Source organism: Manacus candei, unplaced genomic scaffold (assembly GCF_025592945.1).
Source record: "Manacus candei isolate 608988 ecotype Guabito, Panama unplaced genomic scaffold, ASM2559294v1 h1tg000028l, whole genome shotgun sequence".
Taxonomy (NCBI): domain Eukaryota; kingdom Metazoa; phylum Chordata; class Aves; order Passeriformes; family Pipridae; genus Manacus; species Manacus candei.
Genome location: NW_026138076.1, coordinates 41,033,729 through 41,057,779, shown reverse-complemented (window position 1 = coordinate 41,057,779; position 24,051 = coordinate 41,033,729).

The following is a 24,051-nucleotide window of genomic DNA, read 5'->3' as shown; positions in this document are numbered from 1 at the left end:
AGCCCAGGATAGAGAACATCATTTGACATTGGATTTCAGGATAAAAAAGAAGTTTCAGGCAGCTTTCTCTTGTCAGGCAAGACTTTGGGCTGTGGGATTGTGTTTTCCAGGAGGACACGGTCAGTGGATGAAGTGGAATAGGTAAAACAGAATGGAACTTACTGACTTGTAGCAGCTTCTCACAGTACAAAAAGAAACAAACTATTTAAAAATCTGTGATTCTTCTCACCCCTTTCTGTGGCAGCAGGGAAGTGTGTGATTCACACTCACTGATTTTTCAGCTAAGCTGGACCAATATTATAGCCATTGGTTACTATCTCCCTATCACAGCAGGATCTCCCCCAAATAAAATACTCTCTCACTTTAACACTACTTGAAAGCCATGGAGCAGGATAGGATGGGAGAGGTAATGTCTGCACCAAGCTTAGATGGGCAACGAAGGATCACACATGACTGTATCTTCCCCTGCAGCATATGAGAGGAAAACAGCCATATTCACAGTAGAGACCAGAAGGGAGCATCACTGTGTTAATTCACATATCTAACACAAACATCTTCCCTACTCTGTCTTCTGAGATTTATACAACAGAGAGCTACAAAGCAAGATAAAAAAAAATCATACTTGCATCCTCCAAAGTGGATGCTCTAATGTTATGGGGCTCGTGTCTGGCCAAGGCTTCCGAATGGAGGTGAATTTAGCAAGGTGTTTGTGTGGACATGGCAGAGGCATTTCCCCACCTGCCAGGGACCAGCACTCCCTCCTGCCCAGCCCCAGGCACTTAGCTGGCCTTTTCCTCTAAATGAAGCACCATCTATGCCTTCACTTCAGGATTGCTTTAGCAGCAGAACAACTTTAGGAGACCTCTCCAAGACTATTCTTCAGACCTCCTCTCCCACTCCTTCCTCCACAACTGCTCTGACTTATAGGCCTCAGTTGGCCTTACATGATTTAATGGGATAGATTTATTTTTTTAATATAATTTATTGTCTGTGAGTGTCACTCAGTGTTCAGCCAGACAGTCCACATGCAGCCTGGGGAAGGGAAAGGAACTTGCTAAGCAGGAACCATGCAGGAGCTCATTTAAACAAAGCAAGAAATCCATATTCCTACAGGCATAATTACACCAGCCATTACAATCATTACCACAGTTGTGACTCAGGAGACCTCTCTGAGACCTGAGACACAAGAATGGATTTGGGGCTCATGGCTTTGTGTGCAGTCACAAAGGAGACAGGGCAACTCAGGAGCTTCAGAGATGCCCTCATAGTATTTTCATATGGAAGGGCAATCAGATATGTTCCATTTAACCTACAAGTATTAGCTAATATGGACACAGACAACTCTGCCACTGGATACTGATAAACAACCCGACTTTGCTGTGGTCTAATTGCTACAGAAACTACCAGCCCACCCACACCTTAGGTCCACCCATGCTTAGTAGTTGCAGTTGCAGGATTTCAATAGTGTTGGGTGGCCAGAGCTCTGTCACAGGCTGCATATGTGTGTGTGTGTGTGTGTGTGTGCGTGCAGGCACGAGGAGGTGTGCAATGGCACCAGCAGCTGTGCTCTGCACCGTCCTGCTGCGCTTGTTTTAGCTACCATAAATAAAAACATGAGCGGAAGTATTTACAGAATAATTTTCAATTGCTGACACCACCAGGCTAAGCACTGAATGCTAAAGTTTATGATGTGTAATGCCTTAGGCTACCACGGCCCCAATTTGGACAAACCTGCCATTAACACCCGTGTGGCAGTTATTTTACTGGGGGTGACAGATTGTGAGGTAGGGAGAGTAATTCAGACTATTACCCAGGTGAAAGCATGAAAGCTCAGTGATATATGAAGACCACTTAAATTCATTGTATCTTGTACATCACATCTTTGATAGATTATAGCTGTGGCATTAAAATGGAAATGGTTTCTCTGAGGCCTGACAGGGGCTGGGGTGACCCGTGACCTCCCTCTGAGGAATGTGACTGACCGAATTATCAGTTAAGAGAAAAATCTATGGGGAATAGACTCACAGTGATGGAGAATCCACCATGCATATATATTTTTTTTAACTTTTGCTTTGATTGAAAGCTGTGGTACTTGAGCATCCCCCCAACCTCCTCCTCTCCTTGTCTCCCTGCTCCCCCCAGCCAATCCCAGACTCCTCCGCTCTGATTCCAGATCAGCCGGGCCCCCGATATTGATTGAAAAATTGTTATTAGAGATAGTAGGTCTTCCTGCATGCTGCCTACTGATTTAATTTGGAAAACACTTAATTTTATGAAGCGGTAAATGATAGTGGCACGCTCTCTTGTGTTAGGGAGCAGCTGGCTCTTTAGCTGTTCACCGTCACTACTCCCAGGTGTCCTCTTTGCAATCATGTGTTCCCTTCCCCTTTGCTTAACAAGTTATTTCAATTTCTAAACGAATGGTGAACAAGAGAAAGACAACATGCAAATTGAGATCCCAGCCGCCATTCACACATGAAAAAGTTCCCCTGGAATTCCCTCAACTCTGCCCGTCCCTCCCGCCCTCCCTCTGCATCTGTCAGGAAAAAACAGAGCCCTTGTTCTCATCAGATTGTTTTTACCAATGACCTGACACCACCATCTATAATTAATTACATCATTTACATTAGACTATTGACTAAACAAATACATAAATCATAGGCAGAGTCAATAGACGCAGACATATTTAATCATGTTCTAAATAATGATTACTGCTCCCATAATGCAATAATTATTTTCAGCAGCTGACTTGAATTAATCTTCTGTCAAAGTGCCATCTGAAAAAAGAGAGCGGACCACGACGAAGATGAAAGCTGCAGCCTTGGTGATGGAGAAGCTGTCTAGCACTTCACCCTCAGTCTCCCTGTCTCCCTGCCTGCCTCTCCATCCCCACGAAGTCTGCAGGTCCCAGGTCCCGGAGGATGCTCAGCACTGCCCAGTCGGTGTCCTCACCCTCCACCCCCACTCAATGCTGGGCTCCCAACAGCACACTGAGCATCCCATGGGGCCAGCCCCAGCACCCACTCTACTCCCCCAAGACTCAAATCTGCTGGCAGGCAAAAGATGACCTCCCATTTGCTCTGCTCAGGCAGCCTTGTATCCATCCTCCCTTCTCTCCGTACACAGGAGCCTGGTTCGCAAGGTGCTGAACATGTCTGAAAACAGACAGACGTGATCCTGAATGGATACTGCTCTCCGCAGAGGCTAATGCAATTAGGGTGAATTTAACTCTCATTTACTTAAAAGCATTTCAAAAGGCATTTCATTAATTTGCAAAACACACATCTGGTCCACCGTGCCGATCCGCCTGGCATGCTTTGACCATGGCATGTTTTCAAAGGGCCTTGAGGATGGTGCTGAGCTCCTCCCCCTCATTTCCACAGCGGCCGAAAACCTCCTCCCAGCAAAGTCCCTATGAGCACTGATGTGAAGAGTATGAGGACAGAGCCCCATCTCCCCACAGGATCATGTCCCCAGTGGTTTGCTTACGGTGCCATGATATAGGAAGCACAGTATCTTACTGGAGAAAGGCTTAATCACTACAGGGGCTGCAACAGCTCTCAGTAGGTACCCTCAGAGGAGAAGCAAGGAAAATTCCCCATGCAGGGTAAGTAGCATCAGAAAAGGATACCCTGTGTTGAGGGTTGGGAATCCTCCAAGGAGGAGCTGAGCCTCTTAAGAAACTTGTGAGTTGACAGCTTTATGTTGAGAGGAAGAGGAAAAAGGATTTCTAGATAGGAGAAGTTTGGGTAATTTATGGGATTCTTCATGTTGCAGCAAGCACAAGAGTGGATTTGGGGAGGGAGGAGAAACCTCGTAACAACTTTCCTCCCTAACTACTGCCGAGACTAACAGTGTTTTGGTCAATGACCTATTTTGATAACAGGTAGCTTGACAAAGCAGGATTGTGCTGCAGATAACTCCGGCCACTACAGTCATATTACTGGGCACTGGGACAAAAATTACTCTGCAGCAGACACTGGACGAGGGCTTAACAGTCCTACAAGAGATAAAGTCTGCTGCTTCAGGTGTTGTCCAGCTTCTAACAGAAAGGAGTTAGCATGTCTCTAAACTGACCATTGCATAGCTTTTTCCATTCTTCTTTCACTGTCAAGATTCTACACCCAGTAAGTTTCATCCAACAAAGCCCTTCTGTTTCTGAGGGCAAAGGAAGTATAATAGCAACCACCAGATAATTCAAGGTATGGAACTGTCTAGGAAATTCAATTCTAAAATAAAAATTTTCATTTCTTTCAAAAAATTAAAGAAAAAAAAAAGAAAAAAAAGGCAGACTTTAATTTCCCAAGTAGGAGATAGTTATACCATAGACTATCCAGTAGCACCATCATTATACATGTACAGCTGATTCTTCCCATCGGAACACATTTGCAGTAACACAAATCTAAATCAGCCAGAGGAGATGTAATGAATGGCATTTGGATGTATACTTTGGTATTCATAGGACCTCCCAACACAGCACTTTTGAACACTCTTCTAAAATAGAAGAATTGGGCAGACTACACTGAAATATTAATGAAGGATAATGAAAAAAACAGCTGTCAATGACAGTGTTATAGGTTGGTTAATATTGTATGATGAGTGTGTTATAACCATAAATAAACAACAAGTGTAAATGATATTGAATATAAATAATCACTAATACAAACAATAAATAATAAAATATAAGCTCAAGTGGGTGATGTGATAGAATCAGGAGAGGCATCAACTGCTGAATGGTTTTCCCTTCTACTCTTCGGTCTCTCAAAAAGCTTTCAGAACTGGTATTGTTATTCTCTGCTATCAAAACCAGAACAATGCAATGTGCTGCACTTCTTTCTCTTTCAACGTGCACTGATAGCATTTCAACAATATGCTATTGTGATAAAAAATAGCAGTCTTGACCTTCTAGAGAGTACGAACCTTAAATGGGCACAAAAGGAATGAACCAGAAGAATGTATTGCCAATAATGTTATTTTATTCCCTGGAACTGAAAGGAACTTGTGTGAGCCATGTAATTGCAGTTTGTTTAAATGCAACCTTCAGCCTCAGACTTTAATCACTGAGGAAAATGGTAAAATAGTTTGATTTGTTGTGCACGTAAAATATTAAATACAGCTAGGAGGATGAGAAATCTTCCAAAGAGAAAACACAAAGGAAGCAAGAGATAAAAACATTCCTGAGACTCAGAGCCTGAGCTGGATGGCGACATGAGAAGTACAGATGCACTCCCATCTTGCATGAGGGAAGGGCCAAGTCAACCAACTCTCCAAATCTCTTTTTCCAGCAATATAATAGGAAAAGGAAATTCCTCATACCTCACTACATTACAAGCTTTAATAAGAAACATTTTAGCATCGATGAAGAGAGCAAAATCCAGCAGAAATGTTGCACACAGCAACAGTAGCACAATGCTGGATTACAGTGGCAAAAAATCAGCTTCATTATTGTAGCCTGATAAGACTGACCTAACTCCCCCTGCCAAATCTTTCTCGCCCCAGAAACAAGTGTGACTCTTGGGAAACTTTTTGAAAGTGCTCTCTCCTTAAACTGGTGCTCAGTATTCACTGAACATCTTGGCAAGCAACCTGCAGGACACTAAAGGAAGCTCACAAAAAGTTGGAGAGCTTGAATGATTGCCCTGAGACTGTGCGGGTGCCTGCCCATAGGAAAACGTGGAATATTCTCATCAAGGAATTCACATTCACTCCCTGTTTACTTGATGCCTTCTGAATTTATCTTATCTAAGTAACCTGCTGTGTCTCACCCAAAGGCCCTACCTTAATTACCCCACTACAACCAGGCCTTTGAACCCATTTATTATCTTGGCCTATCTTCTGGTTCCCCCACCAATCTGGACATATTTGTGAGCAGTACATGGCTGTCTAGAGACTGTGGTGCAGATGGAGACTTTCACAGGGAGATGCCTTGTCTAAAGTAGCTGCTTGAAGCCTATTAATCAGAGCCATGACTGAATTCAGATGAGAACTTCCCACTCAGGAGCAAATTTTGCTATAGCACTCCTGTCCCTAGGGAACACTATCAGGTTTACCCATGCCAGGAGCAGGTAAAGCAGCCAGGACCCACACTGTTTCGTGCAGCACTGCAAGATGCTCAGGTGCTGTGTTAAAAAATATTCTCTGCAGAACAGGAATCACAGTCACACTAACTTCAACCAGCTGTGTGAGTTCTACACATCTTTTTTGTCACTTCCCTTCTTGCACTCTTTTTTTTTTGCTGTGTCAGCACTTGTCTCCACTTTCCAAATCTTGTGGAATAGTTTTTATTAGGGACCACTTCTCCCTGTTTTGTTTGTTTTTATTACAACTATATTTTAAAATGACTCCTCCAGTGAGGTTTGGTTTTTCAAAGCCAAAAGAGATGTCATGGCCAAGCCCCCATTATTGGAAAGAGAGGCCAAGAGTTGGAGAAATCTTCTTGCCTTCCCATCACTTGAATGTGATCCTGGGGGAATGGTTGCGTGCTGGCGTAAACAGCAGCATGTATATGAGCTCATAGCCAGCCCCAAAATCTTTAATAAAGAAATAAGGTTCACTTATTACAGACAGAGGTAAGTAGCCAAGTAATACAGTTATTTATAAACTTTTGATAAGTCTGTCATTTTTAGCTATGCTTAAAAGCAACCTTTTAAAATGATGTTTCAGGAACACAGTCAACAGTAAAGCGAGCTGGTCTTTGGCTTGATTAGATTTTGCTCCCTTTACCTTGATGAAATGATGGCTTATTAGCATTCCAAAATGAGAGTGCGCTCTAAATGTAAGTGGATTTTAATACAATCTTTTTGAGGAAATGTCAAACTGTATTGGGTACGTCTCCTCCCTTCCCCCCCTTCTCTTCTCTGAATAGCAGAGTTCAGCAAGGAATTGTGCCAAAATAATAAGTGAGGGACAGGGGGAATTTCAGAGTCAAGGTAAAAGATGAGAAATAAATTCTGCCAACAATAATGTCACTGTGGTTCTGCCACCACCCGCTTAATTCAGTGACTTTCCTTTGGTTCTGCAGCAGTGCAACCAGCAAGGCTTTGGCTCCCCACATTTCTCATAACTAAATTAGCTCTTAAAATGACATAACAAAAGCTGGAGTCTTTGCTGGTGTAAATTAGTACCAACTGGCACAGTTAATTATACGGGCTGGAAAAGTCACGGTCACACCAAGCAGTTTTACTCTGTGGTGCACTTTGGCTTATTTGGGATTACTGGAGCTGTGCATGCATGGGCCTTAGGAGGTTGAAGGGCCCTGAAAAATTGTTACCTAAAGTCACCAGTCTGGAGTAAAAAAACCCCAACAAGCCTAAACCTCAAACAGGCAAAGTATACCTGCTTAAATTAAATTAAATATTAACATCCCCTGCTTTAGAGTTACACCGTGAACGTAATATGTGCACTGTTAATGAACCGCAATTTATTTACACCTCAAACAAAGAGTATCCTCACTGCCCTAAAGTAGTTAAATTGCCCTCTTCCTAGTGAAATTTATTGCCATTTAAACATGCCAAAAGGCCATTCTGCCGGTCATTACTAAAATCTATCATTTCTGCAACTGCTGGTATCCTGTTCTGTGGTCAAATTCAATCTGAGAAGGGTCAACAGAATTTTTCCACCAAATGCTTCCCTCTTGCCTGTCATCAATTTACTTTTGTCAACAAAAAGGGCATTACTACCGAATGAAATAGAAGATCCTCTTAAGACCTCTGGCAAACAGTAAGAGCTTCTCTGACATATCGCATCTTTTCTCGCGGATACGTGTGTGAGTGTGTGTGTGTGTGTGCTAGGACTGTAACTGTACTGAATGCATGAGCAGGAATTTTGCAGTTTGTCAAGCTCCTTTTACTCCAATAAGCATTCACTTTTCTAACTACTGTGGATAGTTGCCCAGTATTTTCAAATTTTCTCTATGAAAACAGTTTTAAGAATATGTTTCCCATGAGGAAATTATGAGTGTATTAGTAACTCAGATTTTTGTCACGTGGCTCTTCTTCTTTTCTTATATGCACACAGTCAGAGTGCACACCCAGACTTGTTTCACCTCATGTTGCATCCATCTGGTAGTGATACAGTTCCAGCTAGACACACGGACAAGGATAACAGAGCTGCTTCTTAGAAAAGCCATCAGACAACACCCAAAATTGCACTCTGCTACTTTTGCTACTCCTCAAGTCAGAGTTGCTGCCATTTCTGCTGATAATGTGAAGTGAGTTACTTTCTGTACGTGGCTAAGGCCCCTGAACAGTCACACAGATACAAGAGCTTTGGACAGACAATTCCACCTTTGAACTGACACTAATTTTTTAAGTTTTAAATGACTAATGTGTCTCCTGGGAGCACCATACTGAAAATTGACTTTATTATACGTGCTGGGGATTCCACTGAGAGCACAGCTAGATTTGGTTAGATATCTAAAAATCCTAGGGAACAGTCTAGTGCTATATAATAAAAATAATATTACTAATTGAACCACCACAGTGCCCTTAAATGTTTTTCAATGTGCAAGTGTCAGGAAACACAAACTCAGATTAAGTCAATTAGCTCACTACTATTAATCAGCATCCTCTTTGCATAGTTGAAGGACCCCAACACTTCACTCTATTCTTCTAGCACACTGTTAAACACTATTATTATGCCTAATCCTTGTCACAAAGAGCTAGATGACTCACTTTTCATATACATGTAAAACAGGGAGAAATGAAAGGAAGGAAAAGAGCCGAATGTGTAGCTTTGAGGTTTCCTTGTAACAAGAATACTGTATTCCTTTGGTCTGCAAGTAGGTTGTCCCAGACCCCGCAGGGAATTGAGCCTGGAAGAGAAAGTAGGGAAAGGGCTTGTGTGCTGTCTGGAAGAAAGGAGTTCTGAAAATATTTCTCACTGCAAGTAATAGCTGGACACATGATCAGCAGAATAAGGAAAAGCATGAGTGGGTAATCAAAGTAAGTAGGAAACAGCAAACCCACAAGGTCCCTGATATAAAATATCTAAAGCATTGCCTTCAGCACTGGCTTCAAGGATCACTGCTCAATGAGCCATTTCAGGACACACTTCCATTCTTGAGGTACTTCCTGATCACCAGCAGTACTGCTGCATTTTTCAGTTGCATCCAACCCATTTTCACAGCATGTTCAGTTTGTCACATCCCTTATGTCTGTGGATAAATGGTAACAGTTTGTTCATACCACCTTATCTCTCCTCTGTTCTTTTCCATGGAGACAAGTAGGTATCAATCTGGAGTGAGCTTTGGCACTTTCTTCCCATTTTTGACCTCTCCAGGGTGATCCTAGGAGAAATCCTGCAGGTATTGATCCCTTCCCAGTAGGAAATGGAAAGATGATTTCATTTTCTATAACATGTAACAGAGCCATATGTTTTGATGAACCATTGTACAGATTCAAAGATACACTTTTTTTTTGGTGACTCAAGGAACCAAATTCACAGGTAGCAAAGAACGTGGCTTCTATTTCTCTCAGAGCAAAAAATAATTCCTATACTGCATCCTCTGTCTCCCACATCATTCCTGTGGCCAGAGAATAGCGGAATTTACTTGGAAAAGCTCTAACTGATGTAGTATGTGGGTTTTCTGAAAGCCTAGAACTCAGATGCAGCATTCGAGTGTTGGCCCAGACCAGCTAACAAAAAGGGTTGGTGTGGTGGGGGAAAGGTTGATAAGGGCAAGACACAGAGAGTGGAAAAATAACAAGACAACAATTTTTATTTAATAACTACCTGAGCTTTGTCCAGCTTTCTTCTTCATTCTGTTTTCCTGCATGAAAACACACAGTGGCCAGATGCTCCTCCTCAAGAGTGTCATTTGGATAAAGGTGAAGGTACTGCAAGATTTGGAAAGCTTGTGTGTCTCATAATTTTGTTTTTGTACAGGAAGCCAGAACTCTCAACAGGCACATTCAATTTAAAAAAAAAAAAAAATCTATGGTTGAAGCCAAAAATTCTCTCAAGCGCTCTTGTTTGAGCTTTGAAGCAAAACTCTCAAAGTGTCTCCAAAATAATCGTGTCAAAGTTGTATAAATGCTAACAATTTATTCCAAGAAAATGAAATCTGCTGAGGTGAGACTGGGAGGTGTTAAAACTTAATGAACATAAAAATATATAGCTTTGCTTAAACAGAACTGAATTTTCTTGAGCTGGCTACAGCCCTCAGCATTCCCTCTTCTGATTTTTAATCACTTGCAAATATCCATATTATTTTTCCTGCGCTGGAAAGATGATGAAAGTTGTTTCCCTGCTTGAATACGATGCAGGTGAGGAGAACGGCCTGTGACAGTTTGTAGTAATAGCATGTCTTGACTTTTCAGAAGAGCTGGCCAGCAAAACAACACGGAGGAAAATAAGGGGAGACGAGGTGGCCCTCTCTTCAAATGACTACAAATATCCCTTGCCTCTGTGCTCAGGGGAACATCTTGCATAGGGGCAGAGGAAAGAGGGAATGAGCAGATACACCTAGGTGATCAAGGGAAGCCAGTTGATGTAATCTTTTTGGATTTCAGTAAAGCTTTCGATACCGTCTCTCACAGGATCCTTCTGGACAAATTATCCTGCACACAGATGGATAAACACATCATGCAGTGGGTGAACAATTGGCTCATGGGTCAAGCACAGAGGATAATAGTGACTGGGTGACATCAGACTGGTGACCTGTCACTAGTGGGGATCCCCAGGGCCCCATCTTGGTCCCTGTGCTCTTCAACATTTTCATAAATGACGTGGACACAGGACTGGAAGGGATACAACCCAATGCAATAGGCTTTTTTCATAGGAGAAATTCACTGTAACTTCCTACATCTATGTGGCAAAATAGACTGCTCACACCCAGGGAACAGTCAACCTGGCACAATATTGCTCTGCCCTTTCCCTTGCTCTGCCCATCCACAGGGCAAAGAGCTACAACCATTTGTTTTTACCTTCTGGAAGGGTCTGCAGCTCCACAGGAGGCTCAACTGGAGCCCAGCGTGAGCCAAATGCGGTTCCACAGTCAGGCATTCCAGCACAACTCATCTTCACCTCACTGTGAGTCCTGTTCCTGAGAACACAGGCTGAGGCTCAAGTCTGCATCTAGTAACCCAACTGGGGCAGATGTTCCTGGAGAAAGGGCAGTAACATTTTCGAGTGGTGAAATCAGATCTGTCACATCTCACCTGGCAGAGTAAGAGTGGGTTTGCAGGTTTTTCTGTACAGTTTTTCTACTCAGAACCAGGAACGTATCATGTTTCTGGCTGGAGCTTTTGCTTAGCTGCAGTGGTTTGTATTGCATCTGCATGACAAATTTTGCAAGTTGAATTAATGTGAAAGGTAGAAAATTAAAGATATTATGAGAACTGAAGGCAAGCATGAAGAATTTTGTCTCTGTCAAATAGCAAGGCCTCTTGCATGCTCGCCTTTGCTTCAGACATGAGGCACGAGATGAATTCGGAAAAGGATTTTCATGACAGGACAAATTCTCAAGTAAGAGTATTTCAACCAAGAAGCAATTTGCCTCACCAGTAATTTTTCAGTATTTTCTTTGTCGTTGTTGAAGATGTTTGTGTCTGAAAGCAAGTTTTGTTTTTTATGCTGGTTGGATTTCATTTGTAGTTTACAACTCAGGTGAGACTCTTATCTGTACACATACGGCATCATTCCTAAGCTAAAAATGAAGAGGAACCTCAGCAGATGATACTGAAACAGAAGCCAGAGGGTCAGGGCAGAATGGAAAAATAGACTGTGTGGAAGGGAAAAAGCTTACATAAACATGAATATATTTAATTGTTAGCACAGTTAAAAATCATAGAGCTCATGATGACCTTATCCAAAATTTATTGAAATCAGTTGAGAATATTCTCACACACCCAAGGGTTCTGGGTCATGATTTGTATCTGTGAATCTCATTTTGAAAATTCTATGGTTAAAAAGACCTTGCTTTATGTTTCATTTTTTTTTGCTCCCAAGGAAGGTGAGGTGCTGAACAGTGTCTGCCCAACACAGCTCTGAGGCATTGAAGTTGCAGCACAGATTCCAAGCTGGTAGAATGATCCAAAAGTGGTACTGGGATTTCCTGCTTATCAAGAGAAGCCAAGAGAAGGAAGTGAAATATTGTCAGTCACACAGATTGCCACAGACTTTCAGTTTTAATCCACTGTGTATGTTCAATGCAGCCAGACGACACAGTTCATTGACAATAGTTATTTTACACAAGTCTGCTTGTTTCTCATAAAAAGCAAAAAGTTGTGGCTTGAAAAAGACAGTAATTCCAGTTTTATGTAATAGGGAAAATGATGACCTGTATTTCTCTAATTAATATCAAGATGCCTGACTTCAAAAACTGAGTCAGATATACCTATCATATTTTGCAAGCAAATAAATGAAATTATCCATCTATGTTTAATAATTTAAAAGCATCAAACTAACCTGCACTAGCACATCAAGTGGACAGGGTTAAACCCATTAAATATATCCTAGATCCAAGCAACTGACAAATACCACCACTCTTTATGAAAATCCCATGCTTCATGTTTTTTGTCATTGCTGTCTAGGCTGTGACAAACATCGGGCCTCAGGCAAAAAGGCACAAAACATTTCATGTCATCAAAACCTGAATATAAGCTTTGCTTGGCACTTTTCCAGGAAAGGACCAGGGCTGACAGCTCATGGGCATACAGAATTATTGCTTGCCTAAATGTTGAATAATATAAACCCTCACAAATCAAGTCTTGCTTTCCAAGTACCCTAATAATTCACCATATAGTGACTTGTTTCCGAGGACTGTATGCTAGGCCAGAGAAGCCAGCAGTGCTGCTTGCTTGGTGTAAAAACATATCTGATACTGATCATTTTAAATGTGCGTTTTGTTTCTTATGTGGATACCCAGCAGTTGTTAAGATCTTGATTCTTAGCAGACCTTGAGAGCAGGTAGAAAATGGTCCAAAGGGGCATTCAGACAGTCAATTTCCAGCTAATTTTGCCTGTTATTTTCCTACCAATGAGCCAAGAGCTGAGAAATTCTGTATGATGCAGCACAACGTCGTAGCTTGCTACAATGCAGTTTTTTGTTGGTGCTTCTTGTGGTGCATTCTGAAAGCATGCACATCACATAAACCCAGTGAATTACTATCAACTCATTAAAAAAGCCATCCTACTTTTCCATGTCTTCCTTATTTGTGAAGTTAGATAGGAAAATGTTTGTATTGCTTGTGATTCCTCAAGTTTCTCTCTAACTTCAGTATGTACCTGTTGGGAACTGCCTTGCAACATCTTCCCTTACAGATGGGATTTCCACCTCTTCACAGACTGATAAATGGCTTTGTTTATGGGCTGCATTACCACAATGCCAACAAAGAACAGAAATGGTGCTCCATATACATAGGGAGAGGGGAAAAAATGCAGGTCTTTTCCTCCCAACTGGAAGGGTGAATGGAAAGATAGTTTGTGGGTCAAACACGATGACAGGTTATATTTCATCATGTCTATACATTACTGACACAGAAATCATTCAAGACAGACCACCGTACAAGGTATAAAGCTCTGACTCCAGAAGCTTTTTTCCTTCCTCTCTTTTAAACTGATATTTATTTTCTGTTTAGTGTTACTTGGCAAGATCTTGTTGATCTCCTGGATTCCTCTAATACAGCTATAATAATTTTAAGTTATATCTCTGAAGCCAGGTTTTGGGACTGAATTCCCATCTAAGAACAGGTATCTAACAAAGGTGGGATGAACTGGTTTTCTGGAAACAGTTCTGTCCCTCTGATTTGAGGCAGCCTGAACAGCAAGATAAGAGATATAGAGCAGAGAGGTTTTGAAGATGTTAAAGAGCAGCAAGAGAAAAAGAAAAGCAACACACAAACCCTTCCTTTATTTTTCAAATAAGCTTGAAAATAGGGTAGTTGATCAGATGGACTACCTGCTCTGATCAAGTCTGAATTACAATTCTAGAGTTTTATCTTCCTGCAGAACAGAAAAATAGGCTGAACTGACACTGGCAGTCAAGACAGCTTCCTGAAATAGCCAAGGAAACAATTCTCCAATTTGACAAACCAATAAATTATTTTAAAAATCAGATTATATTAATATTTTTCAAGAGTCAGTAATTTAAATTGTCAATAGTTTAAAATACTTTGATATTTACTTTGGCTTACAAGGAATCCTTCCCATGCCATGTGCAACTGCTTTTTGTCTGGTAGTGAGTTACAACACAAGGAATCTCTTCCTTCTCTACTAGGAAAGCAAATTTTCCCCCTTTGATAGGGTTGTTTGCTGAATTTCTGCTTTCTTTCCTCCTGCCACTATGCTTTACTTGCTGCTGATGCCTCTGAAAAGCTATTCCTTTTGCTCCTTGCTGGGCTGAGAGCATCTTGAACCAGACTGAGGAGCTTTACTGTGGGTGATTGCAATGATCATTCTCACAAAGGCTTGTCCTCTCCTCTTCAGGGAATTATATCTTCCTGAGGGTTCCTGTGGTCCACTATCTCAATTTCCCCATGGATAGCTCTGAATTAAAAAAATGAATACATCAAGTGATACCTGTTGAATTTAAGAGGTGAAGATCCTAATGATAGGAGTTGGTGGAAAGCAATAGTTTGCAAAACCTGAAAATGTTTCAAACTAAGTTCTGCTGTTCTGAACACAGGGGTCAAGAAAGTTAAATTACACACACATCCCTCGCCCCCCAGTAATGTTGGATCAACACTAAGAAAAGAAATTTGAAAGAGTTCATTCTTCAACTCCAAGATCTTCCACGGGAAGGTGAACAGTAGAGCTCTGAAAAGGAACAGTGGTGAATGGGGTTGATTCTCTGAGCCAGCAGAGAGGGCTGCACCCACCCAAAAACCTGGACCTAAACACATGCACTCAACTGCAGTTTTTTCCTTTGAAAAAGGGTGGGCCTAGAGCCTGTCAGCCAGCTCACTGCTTGCAGTTGTACAGTGATGCTGTTACCCTTTTGTTTCTATCATCTGGCAATACATGTAGCTCTCTAAAAGTTTGTTTAAACCATGAGGTATTTTGGCATTAAATCTCACTGTTGCCACTGCTCCCCCTCCCATATATATGAGTTCCACTGTTGGCCCTCCCTGCTACATGAAAAGAGAGACTGGTTATGTTTTGCATTTTGTTAAATGTCCAGAAACACCAAACATTTGCATACACAAACAAAAACTGGTTATTAATATGTGTTTCTATGTATGTGTTTCTGTGCAATATGTGTTTCTATGCAATATGTGCTTCTATGTTAACAAGTTACAGATCTCCTTATGGACAACGTGACTTTGAAGTAAAGGATTTTCAGATGAAAAAATAATAAAAATAAAGGCTGAGATTCACCCTTCAGTTTCTCATGACTAAGGGTCAGAACTTGGCTATGCTGCCCTGAGAAGCAAGCAAGGAACAAATAAACCACATACACAGATTAAAATTAATTGACTAAAGTGGGTGTTAGACTGTCTGTCTGATAAAGCATCACCCTGCACAACACAAATGATTGAACACTCATAACACTAAAATGTCCAGTTTTTAAGTTTTAAGGGGTCAGCATGAGTTTGGCGTAACACAATGGCACATAAGTTGCAGAAGGTCAGAATTCACTTCTCCAGCAGGTCAGACCCCTGCCGTGTGGTGGCAACCTCTACCATTCCTGTGGGTATCAGTATTCAAATCACTTGAGTTTAATCCAGAATCACAGGCACACGAGAGCCCCAAATCACATGCCATCCTTGCCTCCCTTCTGCTCTGTGACCAGAAGAAGCTGCATTCCCGTGCCTCTGGGGAATGGCTTATGCCCAAGACTATATAATGAAACAATCTTAAGTCAAAGCTGGGAATCTGCCCTGTCAGCACCCAGTATTGCCCCCCTCAACTCCCCCCCACTTTCCCCAAGAGGCCGACAGGCAAACAGCCAACACTTCTTCCCCAGTCCCAGATCAGAGTGCTCTGAGAAGGTCCAGGCAGGAGAATGGGAAACTTTTGGCTGCACAGAGGAGTAGGAGAAGAAAAAAAGAAATTCAGCTTCATACAGTGCCCCTCTTGTCCACAAAGATACAGGCAAGTCACAGCTTAGTTGTGGAGCTAAACCCAGCTGATGCAACCAACTAGGACTGCAAGGAGCCCTCTGCTCGCACTCCTGAGCCCTCTGCTCACACTCACAAACTGATTTTTTTCCCCACAGTACTTTGTCACTGAAGCACCAACACCTTGGCTGATATGGCTGAGCACAGAGTAGATCTCTGTGTGCTGGAATGGGAACATAGCAGTGATACTCAAGATACCTGTGGATGTACTTGTTCAGATGTGCGAGGAACGCAAGGCACAGCAGCAAGGAGACCAGCAAGAGCCACAATACCCTAGTCTCACTGCACTGCCATGTGTGCACAGGTACTCCTTGGTAGAAGCAGCAACTTCCAGTATGGCTACACAGAGACAACTCCTCTCCTGCTGCTGGATTAAATCAATGTCATCTTATTTCTCCATTGCTGTTCCCTCCCAGGAACACACCAGTTTACCATATACCCTTATCAATGCTTGACTCCAATATCTGTATTTGATTTGGGAAAACATTATTTACCATGAAGCAGACACACTGTGTTCAAAGCCAGAGATATTTGCTTTGAAGACAAACTTGCAAAATCTAACCACTTTTGAACATAAACCTAGTTCAAACTGAGAAAGTTTTCTACAAGGTCTTTCACTGAAATCCTTTTCTTCCGAGACCAGCTGTCTGACTGCACAGGACACCACTTGCCAAAAGGCAGAAGAATACTTTCATAGCCCAGGGTTTTCCTGCACACCACACCCAATCTAGCCAGCTTGGCCAAGGCAGAGGCCCTTCCCAAACACACCAATGCCACCGTCTGTACCACCACATGATTAGAACAGTGCTGGTGAGTAATTAATACTTAATGAAATCTTTGTTGTCCAAAATATTTTCACTCCTTGAGTGAGTCGACCTTTGTGTGCCCTATCTTCAGGCCTTCTTGTATCATACACTTCCTTCAGTAACTGTTGGGCAAATATTTCTATAGTGACTGACAAGACCGTAACAGTGCCCATAACTTGTGGTTCATGCATGGTACAAATTACCTATTAAACCTTAAGTTCTGTAATTAATATCTGCAGCTTGCTAGATATATTTTAATGAAGGGCAACATATAATGAAATTACCCGCCAGTGTGTTTTTTGAACTTTTTATCCGGCTGTCATGACAAGGTTTTGTTTTGTAGGTTAGTTCAGGTACATTATTTGACAAGAGCAATAATTGCAAGAGTAGACGAGGTATGCAACTAATCCATTTAATTATGATTGCTTCATATTCCATTCTGCATATATATAGGCAAAAACGTATTCTACTATACACTTTAATAAGGGTCATATATTTTGATTTTTTTCCCCAGTACTGTTAATTTGGCTTTGCAAATGAATCTCTCAACACAATAACATTATTTCCTACAGAATATAAATTTCCTCTATGTCCTTTAAAAAACTATTGCTTAATGGAACTGTTATAGAAAACCCAGAAGCAGTCTGTGTAATGCAATAAGGTTGCAGTCACCAGGCCTGTCCTTATCTGCAGGAGAAAGTGGTGTTAAGGCTTCTGACTCTGAGTTTCTGCAAAATTATAAAGTGACTCCTGGTGTTTAACATCCTTGCCCATGTGATTGATTCTACCGCATTCAGTCATTTTTATAAACCAAAAGTAAGAATACTTGCCTAAATTAAAGCAGGAATTTGATTGCATTAGATATGACTGCCCTGTTTCCAATTGTGTTGGATGTGGCCATCTCCAAGGTATGAACCTGCTCATCTTGAACACAAGCAGCAGTTGGAGCAAGAACATCAGAGATGACAACTCCACTGCATTTTAGCAACGTCATCTTCCTTGCAGTGGGCTTTGTTCAGGGCACTGCTTCAAGTGCATGACAGATGGGGGGGAATGGCATAGGGAATGTATCACCCCACTCTTCACATGGCTTCTGGATGAATGCCACTTGAGAGAAATAGCATGGGAAAATGGAAATGAAAAGAAGATGGGGTGATGGTGACTACAAATACTGACACACACCTGCACCCCTCAGTTTAAACACTGGCTGTGATTCTCAGAAGTGGGCTTAAAACTGCACTTGGATTGCTAATAAATGCCATCCAAAATGCAATAGTCATCTCAGCATTTTGCTATGCAGATAGGGTTGTGCCTTCTGAGCAAAGTAGTGTGCTGCCCTCAAGAGAAAGCCCTGTTTATCACTTGGAGATGCAATAAAAATAACAAATGTCCAGAGTAAACCTAATTCACTGTGCTACTTAGTATTTGAAATACATAAATATGTCAAGCAAAAGACCTCTAATAGACCCTTTTATACTGGTAATAGTGTACATATAATTTTCCTCTCATTAGTACAAAAACTACCTAGGGAACTATCGGCCCATCCTTCATCCATTTAATCTGCATTAGTTTACTTTTACCTTGTGTTTAATCTGCTTTCCCTCAAGGTATTTTGAATAAATCAATAGGAATACATGATTGTTTAATGATTTTTAGAAGAGCTCCCTTCGACCACAGCTGCATGATTTAGAATGACTAATTCCACTTTTTACAATTGATCCCGCTGCACACAGCCCATCCATTCCTGCCACGTCTGGCCAAAGGGACCAGGAGTTCCATGGTGAGGGGGTTCTTAAAGGGGCCGAGGAGGGCCCCCAACAGCTTATGGGGAAAAAATAAGTGAGGAAACAACATATTCAAACTAAATGCTCTTAATTCTTGGCAACAGGGTTTGGCTCCCTAATGTAGTTCAGCATTACAACATGATCATGACTCTTGTATATCTGGGCTTTGGGGGCACTACTGTGCCTTGTTCTTCAAAGTGTCCAAGGGTGACAGAGCATTTCACAGGAGGCAAAGAGAAGGCCCAGTCTGGGTGCAGCAAGAGGGACTCCTGACATTGGAGTTTTGTCCTCGAGTCTGAACACACAAGCTTGCTGAAGCTCAGTCTAACTCCAGAGCCTGCTTGTTTAACAACAGAGGCAAAGCCCTTCAAGTCATTTTAACAATGTGAATACACCAGTGAAGCAGAAATATCAGTAAAAAGGGGTATTATACCTCTTTATCCCATTCACCATGAAGGAGGTGTGATGTAGTGTGTATAAAACTATGGCTGGGATGGAGAGATTTCATAGCTATACACAACAGCCAGTGAGCTGTTGCCTGATAGGGGACGTGCCCTCCTCAGCTCTGTTTCTCATCTCACCAGTTGTCTGATCCTTTTCTAAAAGGACACAAATTTCCCAAACCTATATTACTACATTTAAACAGAGCTTGGAGCACAGCAGAGCCCCAGTGCCTGTTATTGCCTCTGGACACTCGATGCAAACAGCAATGGGTACAGCAAAACCTTATTTTATTGAGATTATGGAGAGATTAAACCAGTCAGCAAGAACCAGCCTAGTGTCCTAACCAAACTCTTCTCCCAAGGGTGGGTCTGGTACTCCTTTACAGAAGCTTTTCAACGTGCAGTCCTTTCTTAGCCCTGGCACCCTTGTTCAGAGGCGGGGCCAAACCTGTTTCCCAAACCTCTTTGGAGACACTTAGCATGTAGTCCTTTCTATAAGTACAGAAAGCATGGGTAGGAAACTATCTGAAGTATTATAAAGGTATCAAGACCACAGTTGAAGAGACAGCCAGCGCATCTTACATACCCATGTCACCTACAATAGGACTCAAACTCCTGCTGAGGGTGATATCTATGAAAACCAAGATTAAAAAGACTGGTCTAAACCCCAAGACTTGTGTGGTCCTCCCAGTGGAGGTAGTAGCTGTCTTCTGCCAGTCCACTTTCTGCTGGGTCTTGCTTCACTGCCAGAAATGTCTCAGTTTTTTGGGGGATGGGGTGTTTCAAGCTGTCAGCATAGGGCACAGAGGTCTGGGAACTGCACGAGAATTATCAGCAGTATCGCTAACAAGCTCGACCTTTTAGACAGCTGAATTCACAGGACATAGATGTCCACAAAACATCTCCTCCCCCTGACCCTGTCTCTTTTAAAGCATTGGTGGGTTCTGGATTACACCATACATAAAATTCAAAAGTCCTGTTAAGACTAAATTCACCTTATTTCAATGGTGAAGCTGCATGATATATGAGCACCCTGGTAAACAGACCAGCATTGTATCAACACGCAGAGCTGACACTGCTACAGCACTAAAGGAAAAAATACTGGTAGTTAGCTCTAATAATTAGAAACCCTCTTTGACTGGGACACTGAAAGTCATTGAGACAGGCTGTGTGAGAGTCCTTACAAAGTGCCAAGGTACAGAAGACATTACAGTTTATGGTGAGTAATCTATTGCTCTAGGGTTTATAAGTTGACTGCAGTCCAACAAAGACTGTTAAGAAGGCTGGCAGATGAGAACTAGGCTAGCATTTATTATTTATTCTATTAACAGCTTAATCAGTACCCAAAGCTCTTTGTAAGCTGGTAAGGACTTCGGAGAGATAGAGACCTCCCATGGAAAAATCAGAAGGCATCATGCCATGGAAACTGGAAATCCTCAGGGGCTCAGAATTGCCTACACTCTGCACTGGAAAACTGTTCCACACATCAGAGGAGCATCCTTGAGGTACAGGAGGAAGAGGAGAACAGAAGTCACAGTCAGTTGCTGTCGCTGCTCACCCTTCTCAGCTTGTCTCAATGGGAAAAAGGCAGCTTGATGTTTGTGCCCACATGACAAGTTTCATAAGATGCTGAAAAGGTCCTTGATAGCAGGGAGCTCTCTGTGTGTGATGTGTATGATAACTCTTGCCCAGTGGTTAGAGCAGCATATCAAGAAATCTGGCAACTGACAAACATCTCCAACCAGTCCATTCTCAAGTGTTGCAGGACTGTCTCTGGTGTTATGCAACACATTTAATAACTGCATAGGGGAAAATTCTATGGGACTGAAGCAGATGTTACTCAAGTCACCTACAGACTCGCCCCTCAGGCCCCCTGACCTGGCAGGCCCAGTCATCTACTCCAGCAGACAGTGATCTCCTGCCACAAGCCAGTTCTGACCTCCACTGGAGTTACAATACAACAGGAGTAACAGGAAGACTCAGTGTTCCTGCTCCAGATACCCTACCCACGTGTCAAAGCCTCTGTCATAAGGAACAACACACCCAGTAGTTCTACCTGCCACCCTACACTTCAGGCTGAGGTTTCTCATTTAGCCCTGTAAAGACCAGTGATGCTCTAAATGAAAGGCAACTCGAACAGCTCCCATGCCAGAGTCATGATTAGCAGATTGGAAACTGGGTTATGGTAGTGGCAGGATAATCCTTCCCAGCCCCAGGTCATTCAGTGGGCTTAACCAATGAATCTGAAGTCCCTGGTACTGATAAAACTGATAGTCGTGTGGAGTATGTGTGAGGGTCTTTGCTGATGAAAAGTAGAGGGAAAACACAGCTGGCATTGAAGGATTTCCATTTTTAAGCAGAGACTACTGTCCAGCCTCCCACATGAATACAAGACAAAACTTAATACAGATATTTTGAGTTTCAGTTCTGTGCATTGAATATAGTCCCACTTTTCCTCATACATATACTACCTCTATATTAAACAGAAAAAGTACTGGCCAGAACATAGGTATCTTATACCTCCAGACAGACACTTATATTCATGAGTCTCTGCATTTTCTCCTGTTTTATTTAAATGGAAAGTGTATGGAGAAAATTATTTTTTTTAGTGGTAGATTAACATCTTGAATATTTTGTTTACTGGTATATGCCACTTTTTGGCTGTTTCAGAATATTACATCAACACCTCAAACTGTCCTTTTTCTCCTTTTTAGCTCTCATATAAGCAAAACATTTATATTTTACTGGTTGACCAAATGATAAAAGTCTGTTTATATCAGTAGAGCCAGAGTGGTCAACCTACATCTGGAAGGTAAGAGGGGAATGTCTTTGAGAATGTAATACTTGTGAGATGAAATAGTAAGAATTATATTCACTTTCTTTCTCTCCCTTTTCTTATCCTTTGTTTCTCCTCTAATGACTTGCTGAATTTTTCCCAACTTCATTTGGTTGATACTACTTCAGATCTTTTTATTCACCCTTGAACTAAACATAAACATCTTTCTCCTGCAGCACATCCTTGTAACAGGACTCTGGCATCAAAAGACATTGTAGGCAGCCCCTGTAGCTATAGGGTCCTAGTGGTTTTAAACGGCCTCAAATCTCCATCCAGGGAAAATGTCAGCAACTTGGACTCTAAAAGTTCATCTGATTAAATGTGCAGTAAAATAAGCACCATGTAAAATGATTTCCCTGCTTCCTTAGATTTTTCCACTACTGCACCATGAAACCATTTTTACATTTGCTGTTTCTGAAGATATGACTATTTTAGAAGTTGCCTAATTATATCAAAATTTTTTTTCATCAGCATAAAATATGTACCAGTGTTTGATTCTGAGGTCCAGTTCCCTTACCAAATGCAAAACCATCTAACCAGAGCAAGGAACACCCTTCTTCTGAAAAACAGGCTCTTCCAAATAGCCCAATACATGCACCAAACCCACTTGGCCACCACCAGGTGTGGACTCTGAGCTCAGAAACCAGCCTCAAGGGCCCAGAGCTAGGAGCTGCCTGCTGGCCCTTGAAAAATTCTGTCCTGCCTAGGGTGCTCCAAAGGAAGCTGGCGAGTTCTTCCCCCCCAACCCAGGCATTTAAGTCAAACCTAGCAAGTTAATCTGTCCAGCTTTTAGCGAAATACACTTATATCCCTGAGTTAATAATATGTCAGAGGGGCTTTCAGTTTGTCTCCAGGATTGCAAATCCTTAGACTATATATGCTTTTGCTTACACTGTGCAAATCACTACTCTTTGGAGCAGTGCTGGTTCTGGCTATGTGTGTGGGCAGCAGCGAGCACGGCACTGGTGCCACTAGGACGCTAGTGAACATTAATAACCACGCAGAGTAAGCCTGCATTCCCTCTTTAGGAGCTAAATATGTTTGTGCTTGAATTGAAGTGACTGATGGAGCATTTGAGTCTTGCACCTAATGTCATCTGGTGGCAAGCTTTAAGAAGCAAGTAAACTACCATTTCTCTGCTCAAGTACTCTATCATTGGTCACTTTCTCTACTCAAGCCTCAAGTAGTGGCAGTTTTAGAAGCTCAAATATCAGCCTTATAGCTTTGGAATTGCTAAAGACTGCCAGGAAACAGGGGAACAAAAGTTGGCATGTGTTATTTGCATTTGTGGGCTGTGAAGCTAACTAGCCTATATGCCTCGGATTGGGGAGATTTGGTCTTTCTTAGCTGAAGTTAGAGAGATCAGGCAACATTGGTTTCAGAGGCATCAGTGTAATAGGTCGTGGGCCACATCAGCACACCATGGCCTTTCTTCTTTATCTTCCTCTCTGTGGATTTCTAAAAAAAGAAAACTTAGTATAGATATATCTCTATGGGCACTCCCTCAGTCACTATGAAGTGAAAATCATCCTTTTCTGTGGCTCACAAATCTTCAATAAGCAATTTTCAGACTTGAAAACAAGGAAAATCATGAATAAACAATGGTTTCATAGTTTTTTTCAACTCAAAGGACAAGTGTCGTGTCATGCACTACCTCCCCCCAGGAAACATAGATAAACTTCTGTTCTTAGCAGCAAAAAAAGCGCCATTTTTCTGACCTTACAGCAGTACAAACGTAGTAACTAACAACACAAATATCATGAGATCCCCTCCACCTGTTGCAAAGAGCAGAGAGGAAACCAGCCTGTTACACTGTACTGCACCCTAAGGCAATGCTCCACATAAGGCTGATGTGTCATTGACACAGAAAATAAGGTGCTATGTTCCTGGGCTCTGTCTTGCCTGTACTGGGAAGTGTTAATCCTATTAATTGCATATAAAAAGTCTGGTAGCAATTCTATAAATGAGTAAACACAGAGATAAAAGTGTAATCGTACTAGTACAGCAAATTGGATTCAGGTCCTCATTGAACAATCCTGTTTCATTTCAGCAATTTTATTATCACTGTAACTGGAACAAATTACTTTATTAAACAGAAGGGGCTTTTGTAAAAGAATTTCT